This window comes from Cebidichthys violaceus, unplaced genomic scaffold (genome assembly GCF_023349555.1).
Source record: "Cebidichthys violaceus isolate CVI_PGR_0920_01 unplaced genomic scaffold, fCebVio1.0.p SCAF_5, whole genome shotgun sequence".
Lineage (NCBI taxonomy): Eukaryota > Metazoa > Chordata > Actinopteri > Perciformes > Stichaeidae > Cebidichthys > Cebidichthys violaceus.
Genome location: NW_027176705.1, coordinates 2,062,113 through 2,082,195, shown reverse-complemented (window position 1 = coordinate 2,082,195; position 20,083 = coordinate 2,062,113).

Sequence of the window (20,083 nt, the reverse complement as noted above, 5' to 3'; positions counted from 1 at the left end):
GAGTGGGCTCAGGATGCTTATCTCTGCGGACATCTTGGCCCAGCTTCAGGGTTTGGGATCTGGTTTCACCTGCCCATGGGAGAAATCCACCAGGACCTGAGTAACTGGGGATTAGTAGGGATGACCCTGGGAGCAGCAGAGCAACATTTGAGACCACTAAAGAGAGAAAAGTTGTTTGACCTTGAGGCATAGACAAGGTGAAAACTAAGAGAGATTATTAGATTAGTTGAAGTGAAACATAACACCTGGATGTATCCACGCTAAAAGGGATATGATTTGGTTGTAAATACTATTATGGCAAGAATCTAAGGGGACAAGCGCTTTAGAAAAGGAAATGTTATTTTATGGATCATCTTACCTTTGAGATTTATACCACTAACTACTATGCTTTTACACAGCTCACAAAAGTAACAAAGTACATCATGTGTTACCCAAGCCCTGACTAAGTGAGTCATCCAGGTTACATGAGTACCAAGTTGCCCTTGAGCAAACCAGCCACATTGACACTAGTTGAGACCACTCAAGGTCACAGCCCCAGCTTCTCTCATGACTGGCCAACATGTCTTTAGGCCTTCACCTAGCAGACGGATTACAACAACGCTCCCAACAAAGGCCGGCGCCTATGCCTCCTGTGCCTCTACCCTCTTCAAAATCTTGCAACCAGAGAGCTCCTAAAGGACTCGTCACCTTGTCTCTAGGCTGAAGCACCAGAGCAGGGAAAGCCGCCACTTCAATCATCTAAGGGTCATAGGTCATGTGGGTCAAATACCTCGGCTGAGATCCCCAACCCCCATGTCACAGTGACAGGCAGTGGTCAGTGTCATGGGCCGGACCCTGGATATACACCCAACCCAGTTCCTGTTGAGACCACAGGGAGTGGCCTTACATTGGTTATATCAATACCATGGTTCAGTAGAGAGGCTATTGAAAAGCTCATACAAAGGGACTCTCTGAGTGATATGTCAATTATTGTGCTGCGTTAAAAAGTTATACTTCACTCATCATCACTCACTTACTCTCTCCTCTTAATATCCCCGAGTTATATAATCGTACTGTTGTATGAAACCCCTTTTTTTCAAGCTATACTTTAAGATTAATTTCAGTCAGAGAGAGAAGTGCAAAAGCTGGTGATCAAGAATGGGCAAAAGAAATTTAAGTCACACTAAAAAAAAAAAAATGCTAAATGGGCCCAGTTTGTAAGACTGTGTTAACAAGATAATCTAAAAGTCAGGAGGGTGTTTTTTTAACAAGGGTGTTTTTATGATCTCTGTTACAATAAAACGAACAGGTAAAACACTGAGTGATTAAAGATAATGAAGAACAGATATGTCTGACACCGACTTCAGGATCCCTAATGAAAGATTACACTGCACTTTGAAGAGTTTTACTGCCTCTGTAAATCAAGACTAAATACTTATTATTTGAGGAGGTATTAAGGGTGCAGTTGCTATACTATGTGCTAGCCTGTTTACGATTAAGAAGGGGGTGGGAAGGAGCGTTGGGGATTTCATTGGGGATTTTATAACGGAGCCCCTGTATGCCTTAGAATTCCAACACTTGAGCAATAGCCCCTGCAAGCATTTTGTGCAAACATGTATGTCTTTTGTGCAACAACATTGTGACATGACAGAGTCTGAGTGAAAGCAGATCATGGTGAACCTGCGTGTAAGTCCTTCAATACCCCTGACATCCCAGTGCTGAGCTATAGGATAAAGAACAAAAGAACAGACACAGGTAAACATGTGCTAACAGCTAGCCTGTAACCTGTCTGCCTGGATTAACTGTTTTGTTTGGTTTTTGACCACCACATGTCTTTCCCCGCCTGTGTAGCTGCAGATGACTCATGTAAGAAATTAAGTCACCAGATTTTTTCCCACGGACACCAAGAATCAATCACAGAGCATTCCAGCACTGTGTCAGATCAGTTGTGTTGACTAAGGTTGTTTTTTGCTGAGGGCTGTTGACCCTACTCCCCTGGCTGACAGGAGCCAGATCCTGGAACCAGTAATCAGGGTCAGAAACTTTACTATAAGCTCAGGAAGGCCTTCAAAAGGTGGTGAATCTCCCCGATGATAAAAACACATTCACACTGAAGACAACACTTTTACCATGTCCTCTAAATGTCAACTGTGAGAGGATTACAACAGTGTTATAAATCACACAGCAAGTGGGGTAAAATAGGAATTCTGACCTAAAATGGAATGAGCAAAAAAATGTTCTTTAGGCCTCAAGTCCTTTCAAAAGCAGAGGTCAGTCAGTATAGGCTGGGGTCATATGCTATACCCCTGTAAAAATACTGCAGAGCGAGTGGTTTCAATTTGCTCAAGTGATTAAGTTCACGCCAGCCCCCAGTGCACTGGCAAGGGTCATTTGTGCTTGGCCGAGTTACTGACGAAAGCAGGGAGGAGTGATGCTAACCGTGAGCATTGGGACTGACATGGCATTAGGACGGCATAACAACACTCTGAATCATGGGGTGTGCTACAATGTCTAGTTGAGGTCACAAGAAAGCTATTAGCATTTTTTGTCTCCATCTATCCAGCCAGTCTTTTGTTCAAAATGTGCAAAACGCTCAAGTCAAACCAATCATACCCAGGTTTGTATTTTTATGGTAGCCTCTAGAAGTAAGATAATCCAGTCCCATACCAGCCGACCTGTGCCAGCTAAAGGAACTTAACATTGGCAATAGCAATTAAACTAGCAGTAAAGACACATTCCCCTTTATTGGTGGAGTTGACTTTGAACTGTCTGTATTTGCTCTGAGGAGAAACTGTTGGATTTTTTTTCACAAGGATCTGTAACCTGGACCTGACAGCGTCTGCCGCTAACAATTCAACTGTGTAGACAATTGACAATGTTGCAGTCATTTTGCAAAGGGGATAGCTGTGCCCTGTTTGGGGGTTGGCAGTGTAACACCAGATGTGCACCGCGGCATCAATAATAAAAAAAGTCTCCCTAATCTTAACTCTTCTCTCAGTTGCATCAAACCTTATGGTGAACAACAACACTGTCTCAGGTAGCTAAATTATTGATACAACCGCAATTTAAAATCTCCCCACTGCAATTTTTCGCAATGTTTCCCTTCTCAGCTGCAGCTCCTATTGTTGATTTATTTATTTATGTATTTGTTTTCACTCTGTGTTTGGGTGTTTTCCTTTTTTTTTTTTTATATCTGGAGGGGGAGGGTGTTTTTCTCCATTTTTCACCTTTCACATCTTGTGGAATTCAGTGCTCTCATTTCCTCCCTGTGATATGGAGTACGGCGCTTCAGAAACAACTGTCAGTTTCAAATCAAAAATGGGTGGAGTGGGTGTAATATTGAACTACTGAACACAAGCCGAGACTTGAACGATGGATATGGCACCCGATCTACCTCCCCTCCACTTCTTCCTTTGCCTTTGTCAGCTCCAGGGGTTTCTCTCTGTAGTCAGAACAATGCGTGGGTGATGTCGGCACTCGGAAGGAGATGTTCTGTACAGCGATTTAGTACAAATGCATCCCATAATGATCATGTTTTGTTACCTTTATGCACCTCCAGCACCGGCTCCACTCCTCTGGAAATCTGAGCGCCGTAAACAGCTACAGAGGCTGCTCCCTTTTAGCCAAGTAGTTACTTCTGCATGCTTTGCTCTCCTATCATACTGATGGAGGATCCTCTTCATCTCTACAGCGCTCCACAGCCAGCAGGTGTGTTCAGGGAGTATTGCACACACAATACAGGAACTCATACTGACACAACTGAGTTGTGGAAGTATAGACATTCACACACATAACCTGCACTACGCTATACACTGCATACATGCTTTCACATGTACACATGAACTCATGTGAATCAAGACTCTTTTGCATCAGCTGACACACACATTCTGTCTAGGTAAGCTCCCACAGCTGTTCACTAGACACAGTAAATATCTGCAAGTAATGTAGGTGAACAGCTTTTTGGCTGTGACACCCAAACATGTTCAGCCGTTCCACTGGTGTGGGCACTTAAAACAATCTCCTGTCATGTCACACCAAAGGCCTCTTAGCTTTACAATAACAGAACAGGTTGACAAAATGAAAACTCATTCCTCCCTCATTTACGCGTCATTTCAGCCCTGACCCTGGCAGTAAAAGATCAAAGAGCTTTTGAGGCCTGCTCTTATTTCAGGCTGCTTTAGAAGGACAGCTGAAGAGTTTGGCAGTTCAACACGAGCTGCGACGGGAATTTTTTCAAACCCCTATCCGCTCACAATGAAAACCCTGACTCATATATCCAAAGCACGGCCGTTGTTATGGGTTAGAGTAATGGTTATAGGATCACAGATGGTTATCTGCAGTGACATGCACATCAGAAGCACACTAACTCTGATTCTCTGCACCTCAATGCCATAAATTTCAGGCAAATGATGAGTTATCATTCTTTTGCCAAGCAATAAAGTTGAGGGAATTGGGAGATTATTCAAACGTGATCATAAAATTTTTAAATCAGAATCATAATGGTTACATCATTCTCCTTGTGTCAAAATTATACGCCTACCCCACCCCCGCTGGCTATAACCATGGTAACAGAGGAAGCCCCAGGGATGGTGAATCAATAGCAATATGCCAATCTTTATCTAAGCAACCCCCACTCCCCATCCTTGTGTAGTGCTGTCACTTTAGATCTAATGATCTAACCTATGAAGCATTGATGAGCAGTCGACTAGTGCGTCACTCTTCATTCACTCACACACACTCTCTCACACACACACACACACACACACACACACACACACACACACACACACACACACACACACACACACAATACAGGCCTTCTTTGTTGAAACAATAACAATTGAATTACCTCTGTCATGTCAGTAATATTAGTTTGCGTTGCATCTTTAGAGAATACAGTATAATAACAAAGACATCTTGGGGCCTGTAAAAAGCTGAAATGCAGAACAGGGAGAACGGAGGTCCATCATTTTGGTTGGAGTGACCACTGCGCTGGCCATAACACAAATGGATCAGTATTGACCAGAGTCATTGACCTCAGAGACCTCTGCTCTCTAGCCAATCTGCACCAGGCCTTAGGGGCGATTATGACATTTACTCAAACAGATTATAATTTCAAATGACTGTTTAAAAAAATCCCCTGGTGGAGCAGACAGAGGAGAGCAGTGGTTAGAGGGGAGAAAAAGCGGTCAATAAGAATGGACTTGAAATAATCAATAGGAAATGGACACACAACAGAGGCCCTGCAGGCTGTGCAGATCAATAAGCTGTGTTAAGTGGTGGTGATGCCCTCCATTGATGAGCAAATGGCTGTACAGGCTGTCCTTGCTCCCTCTGCCTCTCTCTCTCTCTCTCTCTCTCTCTCTCTCTCTCTCTCTCTCTCTCTCTCTCTCTCTCTCTCTCTCTCTCTCTCTCTCTCTCTCTCTCTCCAGTGGGTCAAACAGCGGGGCCAGGTGGTTAACCACATGTCGCCTCCAGACATTGCACACCAGGGTTCTGTCTCTGATACGCCGAAATTGGTCAGCTGGTCTGCTCTCTGCCCTGCCCTCCACCCTCAAAAAGCCCCCCTGCTCCCTGGGCAAAACTGAGGGGCATTGTGGGAGGTCAAAAGTCTTGCTCCTGCATGTAATGGAACAGTTACTAATTTTTCGACCCAATCCACCATTAAATACATACATCTACTCTACCTCATTTGCTGATTCAATGACTGTGAGGTTACTACAGAAGGGGCAGCATGTAAGAATATCAAGATGGCTGCTTGAATGTATGCGGTACTGAGGTGCAAGTAAGAGTTACCTAACTTTCTGCCTCCTGGCAGGGTCACAAAAACATAAAATAAAAGTAAAATGAAAGTCATACCTTTTCGAGGTACACCACATTATCAGTCCTGTCTGTCTCCGACACATCTAAAATATATTACTCACTGGAATAGTCTCTGTTGTTTCAAAACAACACCTGTTGTGTCGTCCCATTCTGGGCCATCCATTCCAGTATAAATCAAAGCTGTGCTGTGCGCCAACATGTGTATACCAAGTGAAGAAAGCCATGCAAGGCAATGGGAGAGGAAGTCTTGTGTCTCTCTCTCCAGTGTTGTGTTCATCATCTCCCCACCAGTAGGCTACTCCATCTTATTACTTCTGCCATATGACACGCGCCTCAGATCACACGACCCATGAATAATATACGACCACGCCACCTCAGCACAGATGAAAGCGCACGCAGTGCACTGTGGGTCGGATACAGTGGGCTGAAATGCGGAGTTAGTGAGAGGGAGAAGCAGGATGATGAGGAGAAAGAGAGTATATACAGATACCATGCAAAGGCCTGAGATTTTCAGTCCTGTGTGTATATGTTTCAGTCCTACCTCCAGCTGCAGCAGAGGTGACAGCACACATCAGTGACAGCTCAAGGTAGCAGCCAGTGGCACCTGAAAAGAGTGAAGAAGGGGTAAGAATGAGAGGATAAGGAGGGAAAGGGAACAATGAAACAGTAGCACATACTCACTATACATACAGGGGAAGCATTTCCCTCAAGAGAGCTGATCAGTGTGAGGCAGTTTGCCCGCCTGCGCTCTGCGGGGACATGGCGTTTCTCCCTCTCGGGGTCGGGAAGAAAAAAACAAACACTACTTTTGATCATCAGGTCCTACTCCTCACCTAGGAGCTTTTAGAAAAGAGACGCAGATTCAAAACACAGCATCACCCTGTCTTGTGCTTGACTAAACACATGTGGGTGATAACACATGCTGTGAGACACACTGACACACTAACTCTAAATGTAGACAAAAAACACACACACACACACACACACACACACACACAGGGCGTATGCTCAGAGGTGTATTGAGCAGCAGAGCAAGGGATTAGGTGGAAAAAAATGTGATCCCGGATACTACTTTCAGCAACACCCACTAAAAAAACATTGTTCCCACAAGCCTCAAGTTGTCCATTGAAGAGCAAGATTGTTACGTCACACCAACAGCTGTTAAATGATATGAGCTTACACTTAATTTTTTATAGTCACCCACTGCATATGTTTCACATACAACAGCGATGCGTGCAGTGTTGGGTTCCCATTGTGAATTTCAAGTATTGTGTCACTGTATAAAAAAACCATTCAGCTGCAAATCCTACCAGGAGCCAGCGAGCAGGCGACAAAAGGATTGTCGTGGTGCGCAGGCTAGCACCCACATTATGCTCTTGTCGATGGAAGGACAAGACAATGGGGAAGAGCGTTTTGGGAGCTTGACCCGGGCTACCTTCACTTCACCTCAGGTAGACAAGGTTAAGATGGATGGCCCTAATTAAAAGAAAGAGCCTCTCTTCGTCACAATAGCATCAGGTTTATTTTACAGGAACTTTAACGGGCCCTTTTGTGGGGAGGTAATTATAGGGTAAAGTGATTAGAGCTCCCTGAAGGCATGGAGGTGACAGACAGACTCGGCGGAGTAACCCAAGTAACCTTTCATTATGACATCTCTTCCTATTGTCATTCACACCGCACACTAATTTCAACCATGCAGTATGCATTTACTCTCTCTCTCTCTCTCTCTCTCTCTCTCTCTCTCTCTATCTCTCATTTCACTATATACAAGAACAATGCTCATATCGCCAAATGTGGCTCCGACCAACTCCAGACAAAAGGTTATGGAGATCAGTTTTCCAATGAGGAGGGGGTCATATTGGCATAAGGGCATAGGCGGCTGACTTTCCTCCACAACAATGACTGGGGCCTGCTTTGGAGCCTAGGGCTAGATGCTGAGCAGATGACGCGCCTTGTCCCGACCATTTAACATGACTGGTTATGCCAACTATATGAGACCTGCCCCCGTGAGACTTTCTGAAGAGGAAATGTGTGTCGGACATAGCAAAGAATGCACTAATCTGCTGTTTATTAAGTGTGGGGTAACTTGAGATTGGCGATTAAATGGAGATTTAGAGTGATACGGCCGTTCCATAGGCGCAGTCACATGGCGCTGCGTTTCTCTCGGTTCAGCATATGGGCCTCACTAAATGTGTGAAAGACTGCGAGTAGCGTGTGCACTGTCGAGCTTGCCAATCAAGGGCCCAGCTTGTGACAGTGAGCTGCTTAACAAGGCTTTCATATCCCTGATATTTCTGATATTTCTGTGAAGCGAGCAGGGGACTTGATCGTATCTTTACAGCGGGAAAAAAAGACATAGGAGCATGAGCTCGGAGACGTGCCAACACCAGCTCTTGTCATTCAAGAGGGCTGAGTTTTGGATTTGGGGTTAGGGAAACAAGATAATGTTCACTTAAAAAGTCACAGAGTCATGTTACAAATGCCTGCACCTTCTCCTATGTGGCTCCTGTGATCCTGCAGAGAGCTTGACTCTTCCACATTTATCTCTAACCTTTATGTGTGCTTTACTTAATTAGTAATTGTGTTATATGTGCATGCATATTAGTGGTGTATATCTCCATGTGTGTTATGGCAAGCTTGTTAGAGTGCGTTTGAGAACCATTGCCACATACTTAGATATCACTACCAAAGCTATTCGGAGAAGCAATTAAAATCTGTTTAGCTGTCTGCATTTATGAACGCACCCACCCATACCAGGCTGTTTGAGGAGTCAAGGAAGTCAGATACTATTATTATGCCCCAGTCTCCATAGCAAAAGGCTACATGGGTCAGTATCAGACCCAAGGGTTAAGTGAGACATGATTTCAAACTATTGGATAAAGTCCCCTCATGGTCTTGTCATGGTGACCAATACAAGTAAAACTGCTAAAATAGAGTGCAACTATTGACTATAACCCTTCAATTCAATTTTCATAAACACATGATATGGTATCTTTACTTCCACATTGTGATATAATTCTTATTGAAAAAGGAAGTTGTGGCTGGACAAATGGGATATTCAGTCTTGACCCTGAGATATAACAAGTGATATAATAAGAGGAAAATGTTGATTTATTTTTTATGAGGTTTGAATTATTATTTTTTTGTATTGCTTTTTGTGATTGCTTTTAGTGATTGCAATTTTTGTTTATACCTACCGGGTGAGAGGAGGTAACCATTAAAGTTTCATTGTTTTTCATTAAGTGTCATTTTCCAGCAGTTTGAAGTCTCTATTTTCTGGTTTCTTTAAATAAGGTCCATCCTCCTTCTGAGCATACAAAGAGGAAGCATTATCATAGCATGATCCTTATATGTGTACAAATGTCATGTTAGTTGTTGGCTTCCTTTATTCCTACATCTCCTATCACTGCAAACTACTTAGATATATTTTGAAAAAGAACAAAATGGATCTCTTTTCATAGTTAAATCGGTTTGTGGATAGGGACTGATAAAATAATTATTAGATATTTCTCAAAATCATCATACAATGTTTTGGATACAACTCGCCATGCTGGCCATACAACACATCATTTTAGGACAGAGCTCGAGTCAACAGGGAATCTTCTGTGCACTCCCTGCACACTGAGAGATAAAAGCAGTTGTCTGTAACATGAGTTATATGGGCCCATTATGACATGTAGTGGCCCTTGTTGATTCTGACCCTGGGTGTAGCGGTGAGTTCATACTCAGCTGAGTGTGTCAACTACACACAGGCATGCCTCTGTTATCAAAGTCCAACCAAAAGCCATTTTAAGACGATCGTATAAATCAGTTAGTGGCCAATAGAGGTGTGCTTTATTGCGGGCATTGCACAGGGCCTCTTTTGTCAGCTAACGTTCTTTTGATAGTTTTGCCAATCGCAGCTAATAATGCATCTGATAAGATAAGCTGTGGCGGGCCTCTCTCTTGGTGCAAAGGATTTTGCAGGAACCCTCCTAGTCGTGTCAATACCTCTTTGTAAGGCGTGTGTCCGAGTCAACACACCTGAGCACCAGCATCAGAGGCTGACAAATTCATCTCGGGTCAACATGCTCACTCCAGTTAGTGTGTGTGTGTGTGTTTGTGACAGGGTGCGAGCAACACAGAACAACAGACCAAGCTTTGTGCCTGCTGTACTAGCCTCACTAATAACGGCCCTTTCGACAAGCTTGCTTGACAGCTGGGTGGGACTTTGAAGAATTCATAATGAAGCGGTGCCTCAGATTAGCGCAGGAGCGGCTGCCTTTGAAGAAACAGCTCAGGTTGTGAGGTCCTAATTAGGAATGGCCTATTTTTGTTTGAACACATGCTAAGGAAAGAGTGTTTTGTGTGTGCATGCATGGTGTGCATACAAGGTTGCTGTCTGTCTGAATATTTGTGTGATAATGTAAGTGTGTATGTGTGTGCACATGTCATGCCTGTCTGAATTATTTTTGTTTGTGTGTACGTGTTCGTAAGTGTGTGCCTATATCGATGAAGAAAGTTGTTGATTAAATTTTTTTTGTGCGCTGTGGGTTTGGACTACTTTAGCGCCCCCCTTCAGGGTTCAGGGGTAGGGTGTGTGTGTGTGTGTGTGTGTGTGTGTGTGTGTGTGTGTGTGTGTGTGTGTGTGAGCTATGTTTTGTTGTCTTGTTGTAATAATTGTCACTTACGTGTGAAAATATGATAGAACAGAGAACATTAAAAACCAAACTGAGATACCAAAATAAATACTACTCCATTCATACTATACATTCATCATTTTATCAGGACTTATGGTAATTAGTGCATTTGCAAAACAGCTGTGTTAGTGCAAACAGGTAAGCAGTCAGGGGTGAGATTGAAGTGATCACCTGTACTCATATTGATGCTATTCTATAGCCACACTGGCCCACTAAAATACATACATGAACACAAACACACCCACACATATCTCTACAGCATGCAACCCCCCCCCCCCCCTTAGCTCTTCTTCAATCAGCACTACTGCAAAACAATGGCGGAATGTTCCGGCCTGTTGCCATTCCTCAGTGGCTATCTGATGAAGGAGAGCCAGGGATAATCCAGGCCGGCCTTATCAGTGGCAGGGATCCCATTTCCATATTCAGGCCCTGCTGGCTGATAAGAGCAGCTCCTGATAAATGTGTAGTGATGGAGTGATACCTGTGGTCTGAGGTTGATGAGAGCCTTATGAATGGCTAAAGCAGAAAGGAGATGAAGGGGGTGGGTAAGGGGTGGAGGCTGGACAGTAGCTTTCAGCAGGGCTGATAAAAGCAAGAAGGAATGGGTTGTGATTAATGTGCCTAAGTGGCCAAGGGTCACAGGCAGGCCCTCTCTACTGACTGCTCTTAAGAGAGGTCACCTCCACGACCATCCGTCACGAAGGCACACGCAGACACAACGTTACACAATCCCTGTTAACGTTGGTATGCAGATGTGCACACTTATGTGTATGTATGTATGTATTAAACAAAAGTGTACACGGCTAATTAGTATACAACTGCATACATACAGCTACATGCAAGCATACCAACTGCACATGTAAAGATGTATGGCATGTTTCACAGTCTTTAAATACAGTTAATTTCATGCACAAGTGTGCCATTTCACAGTTCAGGGAGCTGGACACTGAACACTGGCTGGGTGGCACAGAGGGATCACTGACCACTTGAGGAGGACATACGACCTCCATTTTTCAGCAGCCCCGTCCTTGGGGCCAGACAGTCAGACACAAATGCATTATTAATTGGGCTCTGTTTCACTATGTCCATTGCTCCTTTATCAGCATGTTGACTATCACCAGAGTCATCCCTCATTTATTCACTTAGAAAAGGCCCATTCTCTCATTGTAAGTGACATGACCAAATGTGTGCACAAAAACACCGTTTTAAGAATCATGTGATGTCTGAGTTCTGTTTGGAGTGCACTCATGTCAAAATCTGATCTGCGTGTACAAAAGTGTGTACAAAAACAAATATTGAACATAACATTTTTACAACATATTGTTTAGTTTTAGTATAATGACTATACTTCAACACTAAAATAGCAGGCCTACACAAATATATATTCTGAACTTATTCTTTCCAAAGGAATAATAATTGAAATAATAAATGCTTATCAAAATTATGAAAATGTGTAAAGGATGAACAATTAAAAAACTGTGAACATAAGAACAGAAATATATAAATAGACTACATGACTTTCGAATAAATGATCAAAAACTAAACCCGTATTTGTTGATTATTTTAAGTGACAATGTTGGTAGTTGACCATGCATGTACATAGGTAAGTGTATATTTGAATATGAATATTTTTTATTCTATAATGCCTTATCAAAACCATATCCACATCTTACCAAGACTCAAACTATTGGGAATAAATATGAATAAATATACAAAAATGCATTTTTTTTCCTCTACAATAAACATTTTGGTGTTTGCGGAGTTGTTGATTTTGCTGTTGTTTTCTCCATGGGGACTGTTACAAAGGGGCCCCTGTCTCTGGAGAAGACCTTCACCACAGGGAACCCTTAAAAGCACATATTAAAAACACACTGTCTGTCTCCCTCCCATCTCCTCACATCCCCAGGCCCCACCACACACTGTAAACAGCTGGCTTCACTGATATTTTATTAATGATGTTCTTTAATTAGTTTAATTACGTAGAATCACGTATTTGTGCATAATTTCACCCTGTTTAATGAAAGAAAAAATCCCAACTGCCATTTATGTATACATAGAAATCTCTACCCTCTGGCTGAGAGAAGTGTAATTGTGCGGGATTCTTTTAAGTAAGCCTCGTTCTGTGAGGTGCTCTAAATGTGAGTCAGAGTAGTGAGCAGGTTTGCTTCGCATGCTTTTTGTTGTCAATCAGGCTTTGTTTGCTGATGAAAGCAGGGTGGTGCTGTGAGCCAAGCAACAGCGTACTCACACAATGTATCATGTTTGGTTTGATTATACCAGTCTTTCTTAGATTAAAACAAAAAAAAACATGTATCATCTCTTAAGCTTCATAACTTGTTCATTCTTGATTTGTACATGCTTCAGGGCAAAATTAAAGTTAATTGATAGCTATCATTTCAAGGCCCTGTTGTCGAATAGTGCTTTCAATGAGCCATTACTGAAGATTATGAAGTAAGAAAACTTGGACAGCTTCATCCATGGTTCGTCAAACACCCAAAGAGCTCTGGGCATAGGAGTGCCGTGTTTCACTGTGACCCACATGCCAAGATGGCAGGTCCACCTGGGACGTTCCTCTGTGTTTGCACTGTAACCTAATAAGAGCAGATCAGTGCTTAAACACAGGGCTTTATTTAGACAGCACAATGGTTAGTCAGCAGCAACATTATCTGACCTCATACATCTTATCATGCAAGGCACTCTGTCAACAGTGTTACTGGAAGAGGACAGCGCTAATGCTCACACACATTAGCATCCCTCAACAGTTTCCAAGATGGCCGCCTGGATGGATATAGGGGGGGAAGTGCAGCTTGTCAGACACTGATGTTCCACCATGATGACAACGGGAGTAAATGAGGTTTCAGAGACCTCATCTAAGACAAAATCAATATGCTGCCTCCTCAGCGCAGGAGAGAATCTTTCTGCATTATCTGCTTTAAACTAACACGTGGGGGGAGAGAGAGAGAGAGAGAGAGAGAGAGAGAGAGAGAATGAGCAAAGATGCTCCTATTTTTGGGAGCAGGAAAATGTCTGTCTCTACCTCCCATCAACATTGTCTCTTGATCTCTAGCACCATCACATCAACACACACAAAGAAATGATAGATAGGCTTCTATCCAGCCCACCTGGTTTGTAGTATCACTCCACGGCCCAGACTGCTTTAAAAGTCAATTACCAAGCTAAATGACTTGAGGAATATCTCTCAAGAATGATGTTTCACACACTTTATCGATGGCAATAGCATTATAGCTGATTAGCGGAACCAAATGTGCTCTTTTTGTAATGCAACACACAGAAGGGTAACTGGATCGCTGTGTTGGCTCCAGCAGTCCCCGGACGAGCCCCGCTGGCGGCTAGACTGGAAACATCCCAGAAAGCCTCAGCCCTGAGAGGGGCTAATGTTTCAGCTGGGGCAAAGGAGCTTGGAATGATAATGTTGATTCACTAAATAGTTGACTTAGAGGTCAACAGCTTTCACGCGCCACACAGACAATACAATCCTGCGTTGTAAATACACTAGATTTACTATTTATTGAATAGGGATCAAACTCGAGGAATACCCTGGCAATCTGACACTGACACTGGACTGTGGGCGATTTTCAGTCTCTGTCTGTCTCGTTCCCTTTTCCACTATGCACAGACCATCGGCTTGTTGACTAAGCCAGTAATCACGCTTAGCTACATTAGCACATATTCCGTTGTCCAAACTCATTACTGTTTGGTATGTAAGAACAAATGAGCTTGTGGATTCCTGGGCGCCTTTCTCTGTTAGGCGCACCATCACTGGAAAAAAGCTGTTCCAGCAATCAGGGTTTAAGTGCATTATTCAAGGACATCTCAACAGTTACACACATTTGGGCAGTAAAGCATCACTGAGTGACACATTACAGTGGTTACTTTTTTGTAGAATCCTTACTCTACCCACTACTAAATTCAGCTAGTGTAGCAGTAGTTGGACAGAGGGGCAGTGAGGGTACAGAGTTGTTCTGCCGTTAGGTAGTTGCAGAACCAAATCAACGTCTGTGTAAAAGGGACAGCAGGCGCGGTGAGAAGCACACACACACACACACACACACACACACACACACACACACACACACACACACACACTAGACGTCACACTAGATGCTGTTACACACCGTTGTTTGGTTCAATGGAAAAAATGATAGCGGATCTAATTTATGGTATTGCAGAATCTCTATGTAAAATGGGCTTTTGTTCAGTTGAGAGAATGATCCCAAATGTGTTGTCCTCCGCTGAGCTTGCTGATGAGGGTCAGTAATTATCCTATAGGCTGACCACTTAAACCATGTTGTCTTGTTTTTCTATTTTTGGTTTAAATGCAGAACGGAGGATTTGGAAAGTCACAAGTTAAGTAGTCACTCTTACTATTTAAAGATCTAATTCATTAATTCATCCAAAGAATACTATTTTGGTTTGTAAATACTTCATTAAAGATGTTTTTTTTGCCTCATTCCAGAACAAAACAAAACTATTCAATTCCTGCTGTCATTACAAGTACATTAGAAAACAGTAAAAATCAACCCCCCAATTATTCAAAGAAATGCTGCTCCAGTGGTGTAGGGCTAATAAATAATTAACTGTAATTAAGACTATGTACACATGCATAATGAATTATTTAGGTTAGCATTGATGCATTGACCTACCCTCCATGTTCTTGGATGTGATCTATCAAAACGATGGAAGAGATTTAGGGCAGAAGTGGGTACAGGAGGGGCGTGTGTTGTGTGTGTGTGTGTGTGTGTGTGTGTGTGTGTGTGTGTGTGTGTGTGTGTGTGTGTGTAGTGTGTGAGCAAGGGTGAAGGTGAGAAAGGGGAAGACAGGAGGAGTGAGAGCAGGAGCCAGTTTTGCTATCAGACACCCTGCCTGGCATCAGCAGTGCTCCAGGGCATGCCTCAGCCTCTGCCCTGTTAGCATCCTACGCCATAGCTCTGCTCTAAGGATGTACTCCTACTCAGCTCCTATCTCTACAGCGCTGGGACTACAATCCCTCACAACAGTTTTGGCAAACATTTGAAGCTCCTTTTTTTTGGTGAGTGTTGTGTGTGTGTGTTTGTGTGTTTTCCTCCTCCCTCGCACATAGTATGGCTCCTTCCTTTTCCAGAGCAATCTTGTCCAAAATCCCACTCTAAATAATAATTTAATAAAACAACGAGGCACAGGCCGCTGGGAACACACTCTTCACTCTTCAGATGGCTTGACATTAATAACAATATCTTTAATGCTAACACATTAGGGACTGCAATAATTAATGAATGAATAATCACTGATGTGAAAAGCGTTATCAATAATTGTGTGAATAATGCACATGCATAATGCATGACAGTTGCCCCAAGGCAGAATGGCGTCTCTGCTCTTGTCCAGGACATGGGCACTACATGGTGGTGGAGACGGGCCTGATCAAATGATGGCACACACTACACTGCCTTTACATGCACTGGCCTTTCTTCTTGCAGCAGAGCTCAAGCTGACCATCTCACTTTCTGATGTGATCCCCCGGCAATATGCTCTGGTTTACAATGGTCTGCTGACAGCATAACTGGGAGTCAGCCTTGGAAACCAAGCTGGAAGTGGAGGGAGGGGTCGGGGTATTAGCATTCTACCCGCACCCCTGCTTCATCAGAGCTAATAAGGGAGGCCTGCACCAGGGTCTGTCATCTAGATTAGGGCTCTTATCGCATGCCACCTGCATGGAGCAGCCTGCCATTCATATGCAGATCTGGCCATGGCAGGACTAGGGTGTTTCCTAACTCTGTCACTTCTGATTGCACCTTGAACATTTCTACTATGGGAGACATTGTTGCAGACATTTGCTGGGATGTTTACTATCCCATCTCATTTTTTAAAATGTCATCCTGACATCACAGCAGCATGGTGGCGCACACAGTAAACCAAAAGCACAATTTTCACTACATGTAGTCTTTGTGTTGTGAACTGTACTGTAACAATGTTTCCACTTCTATTTCCATTCAGTTGATTTGGGCTTGATAGACGTCTTTGCGAGCATGCAGTAAGCTATTAGCCTACTTCTCACATCTCATTTAACAGGGTTTCTGCAGATCCTTAAAATGTCTTAACTTATATATTCAGAATTTAACCTCATACAATTTCTCAAAAAGTCATATTTCAAATTGTCTTCCATAATGGCCCTGTGGTAATTGATGCAGGTCCTCTGTAGATGCTTGTAAATCTGAGAGACTTACCAATACGAACATCAGTTTGTTGCAGGCGTCCATGTTTTCCCGGGCAGATGCACTTAATTCCTACTCAAAATTATCATTACGTATTTTTAATTGACAAACCCAATATAAAATTCAGGGACTCATTTTGCTACATGGAATTACTGACAGGTATATTTTACATTACATATCTCAAATATAATGCAAACAAATGTGAAAACGCATTATAGACAGTTAACTATAGATATTGCTCCCCTCATAGAGTAAACATTCAGCATTGCCTAACAACATGATTTCAATAACAAGATGCATTAAGCACTAAAAAGGAGGACAGTAATTAAACATGCAATAATGAATCTATTGACCATTTGGGAGCATCGGAAAAAAGTCGTGAACACAACTCTGAAGTATCATCACCTCTGATAAGGTAAACATTAAACTGAGGTGAGCTGCAAACTCAGCTGATATTTTCTGTATATTCATTCTTATGAGCAACTTCCTTCAAATTGTCACATTGTTGTGATTTGCCACATTTACATAGCAAAAACATAGATTATAGCTGCTTCATTGAATGTTCAACTACATGGATGAGCAATTAAATGGGGTGTGAGAAAGATTACACAAACCTTCCCGTTATAGTCCTTAGGGCAGAAGTGATTATTAGTGACTCTGAAAGGTTAGACATGTTACGATGGGGTGCCAATAAAGACACAATGGAGAGCACCATGATGGATGGGTCCCATGAGGATGACTCAGCCAATCAATGCTTCTCATGAAAACAAACATGTAATTAAAACCAAAGCGTTGAATTCACCCTCATACTTTTGTTGGCTATTCATATGAATCCACCAGCTGAGAAAAAAGGCGAGACCACAGCAATATGTAGGCTGGGATGACAGCGAAGTTGCATTGTACAGTGTTGCTCTTGTCTTAGCATTGGCTACGTGCACAGCACATTGTCTGGTTGTGTTAGCTGGACATGGTTGAAAAATTGGAGGCCTCCTCAGTGGACCACAGTGAGTGATCAAATTGGCTGTCACAGGGTGGGAGGGGGAGCATTATCTCCCTGAGACAGTGAGAAATGGAGGAGTGGGACATAGGGGGACACATTAATGAATAGGTGGGGCAACTTTTTTTTTAAACATTTTTTCCAGCACTTCCCCCGGCCTGCCAAGGCCTCCCAGGTTTGTGCAATCTCTCAGTGTCAACATCTTTCTGTAAGGCTGATTCAATTAAGATTACGCCAGTTGCAGTGAGAGAGAGTGACAGGGGTCAGTTTGATTTTGCCGATTGGCTTTGTGCCTTTTGTTTTTTCAGGTCGGGTTACTGCTTTGCCTGCCACTCGTACCAGGAAGAGGATAAACAGCCTGTGCCCTGACCAGCTCTGCTGGAAAAAGGCCGCTTTGGCGCACCTATTTGATGTCATGAGTAAATATATTACTCACCGTGGTATGATAGATTATGCTCCTGTGTGTGAATCCTTTTCCTCTTTGCCTCTGTACATTTTACATGCAGGAATAGGTCACATGTCTGTGTTCATAAGCCCGTGTATGATTGTGTACATGTTATGCCTGAATAGCTCCAGCCATCTATGCCCCTTCAGCCCCTCTACAAACAAGGTTGTAATGACAGCAGCTTTTTCAACACATCCTTGTTTTGTTGTGTTCAACCATGTCAGGACACTGTAACTGAAAGCATGCAGATAGGTATTTGAACCCCCTGGCAACCACAAATGCCCCAGCCACTCCACCACAGATTATCAGCCCTCTTACACACACCAATTGTGGATTCTTCACCAATTAACTAGCACTTGATGACAAAACAGTGTTGAGCCCATTCAAACCGCTCATCAGGGGGGATCTGACAATGTTCTACCTCAATGGGTGAGTGTGTGGGTGTGAAGGGGTGGGGGGGGTTTTGCTGCAGCATGCTGTTGCTTCAAAAAATAACCTTTATAGCCTCTAATAGACCCTAGGCCTGGAACTAACACAATACGTTGACCTCTGCTCCTCTGGGTCACCCTCCTCTGCCTGGGTTAACATTACACCCAGATTTTACCCCACAGCTGCAGCTCATTACAATGCCCCATAAAAAACGTAGGCAGCCAAACGAGGGGTGCAAGCCACCATTAAAGAGGTGAAGGGGACGACTGTGGGGGCGAATGGAGAAGTGGGTAAAGAGGTGGAGAGGTGGAGAATGAAAACAGAAGCGTTAAGTCATTAGGGTCCATTGTTGCGCTCAAACGGCCGCCACACAAGCTCTCTGTGAATGGGAAATGGAGCTTAATGACCTGAAAAGGAACTTCAAAAGCCGCGACAATAGATGAGAGGGGGCGGCCCCACTCGAATGTCACTCTGCCACTTATTGCTTAGTTGGAGAATGGCTGGGCTGTTTAGATTGGTAATGTGATGAAAGTAAAACTAGCTTGGTGCTTCCTATGGAAATCCCCCTCCACACACACACACACACACACACACACCTCCCTTGGCCCATGGTTCTTTTTCAAATAAATAGTTGTTCGGGCAATTTATTCACAAATATCCATTCATTTGTAAGCATTGTTATGGTTTCACATTATATGCAGTGCACTGTATTCAAATGTAGAAAGAGGGGCAGTGAGTGTGTGTACATTCTTTGTTTATCTCTATCAACTAATATTATTTCTTGTGTACTGTCATTGTAAGTCAGTCAGTGAGATTTAAATGAGCGAAATGTAAATTATATCTACTATATGTGCCATGTGATCATCAATGCACTGCCTCTGTTTCTATGTTAGCATAACCGGCAGTCTGTTAGCTGGTGTGTGTCAAGTTGGCTGAGTTGCAGCCATTTAGTTGGTGTGTGAAATTGAGGGTGACAACAATGGCTGCCATTGCCAGGCTGGTGTTGGTAGAAGATAGGATCAGCTGGCATACAGCTTCTGAGACTGTCAGTCACTCAGTACCATGTCTGCCACCACACTGCAGCTGCCAGCTAGCATAGCATACACCCTCAGACTGCACCCTGCTGTTGTATCCAATGAGCCCCTAGCATCCACAGTTAAGTTGCACAACTATATTGGACAAGATATGCAAGCAGTGAAAGGATTGAGCTGATTGCCGGACCAAGGTGGAGGATTCAACATGTAATACTTCATCATCACAAGCTGGAGGAACAGCTCAGGTTTAACACACATTAACAGCAGACATTAAAACACACAATTATGTAATTACAGTATTCAGAGTCACACACACATCTCCATTGATCATTCAAAAGCTATAACTACATACTACTACTTGTGATCATTCAGTACATTTAGCCTGTAATGCTGTGGGACAGACATGTGAGCACTTTGCTTTTTGTCATTTTCCAGCACTGTTCTTGAGTTATACAAATTCGCAGCTATACAGTTCAAAGCCCATCCAT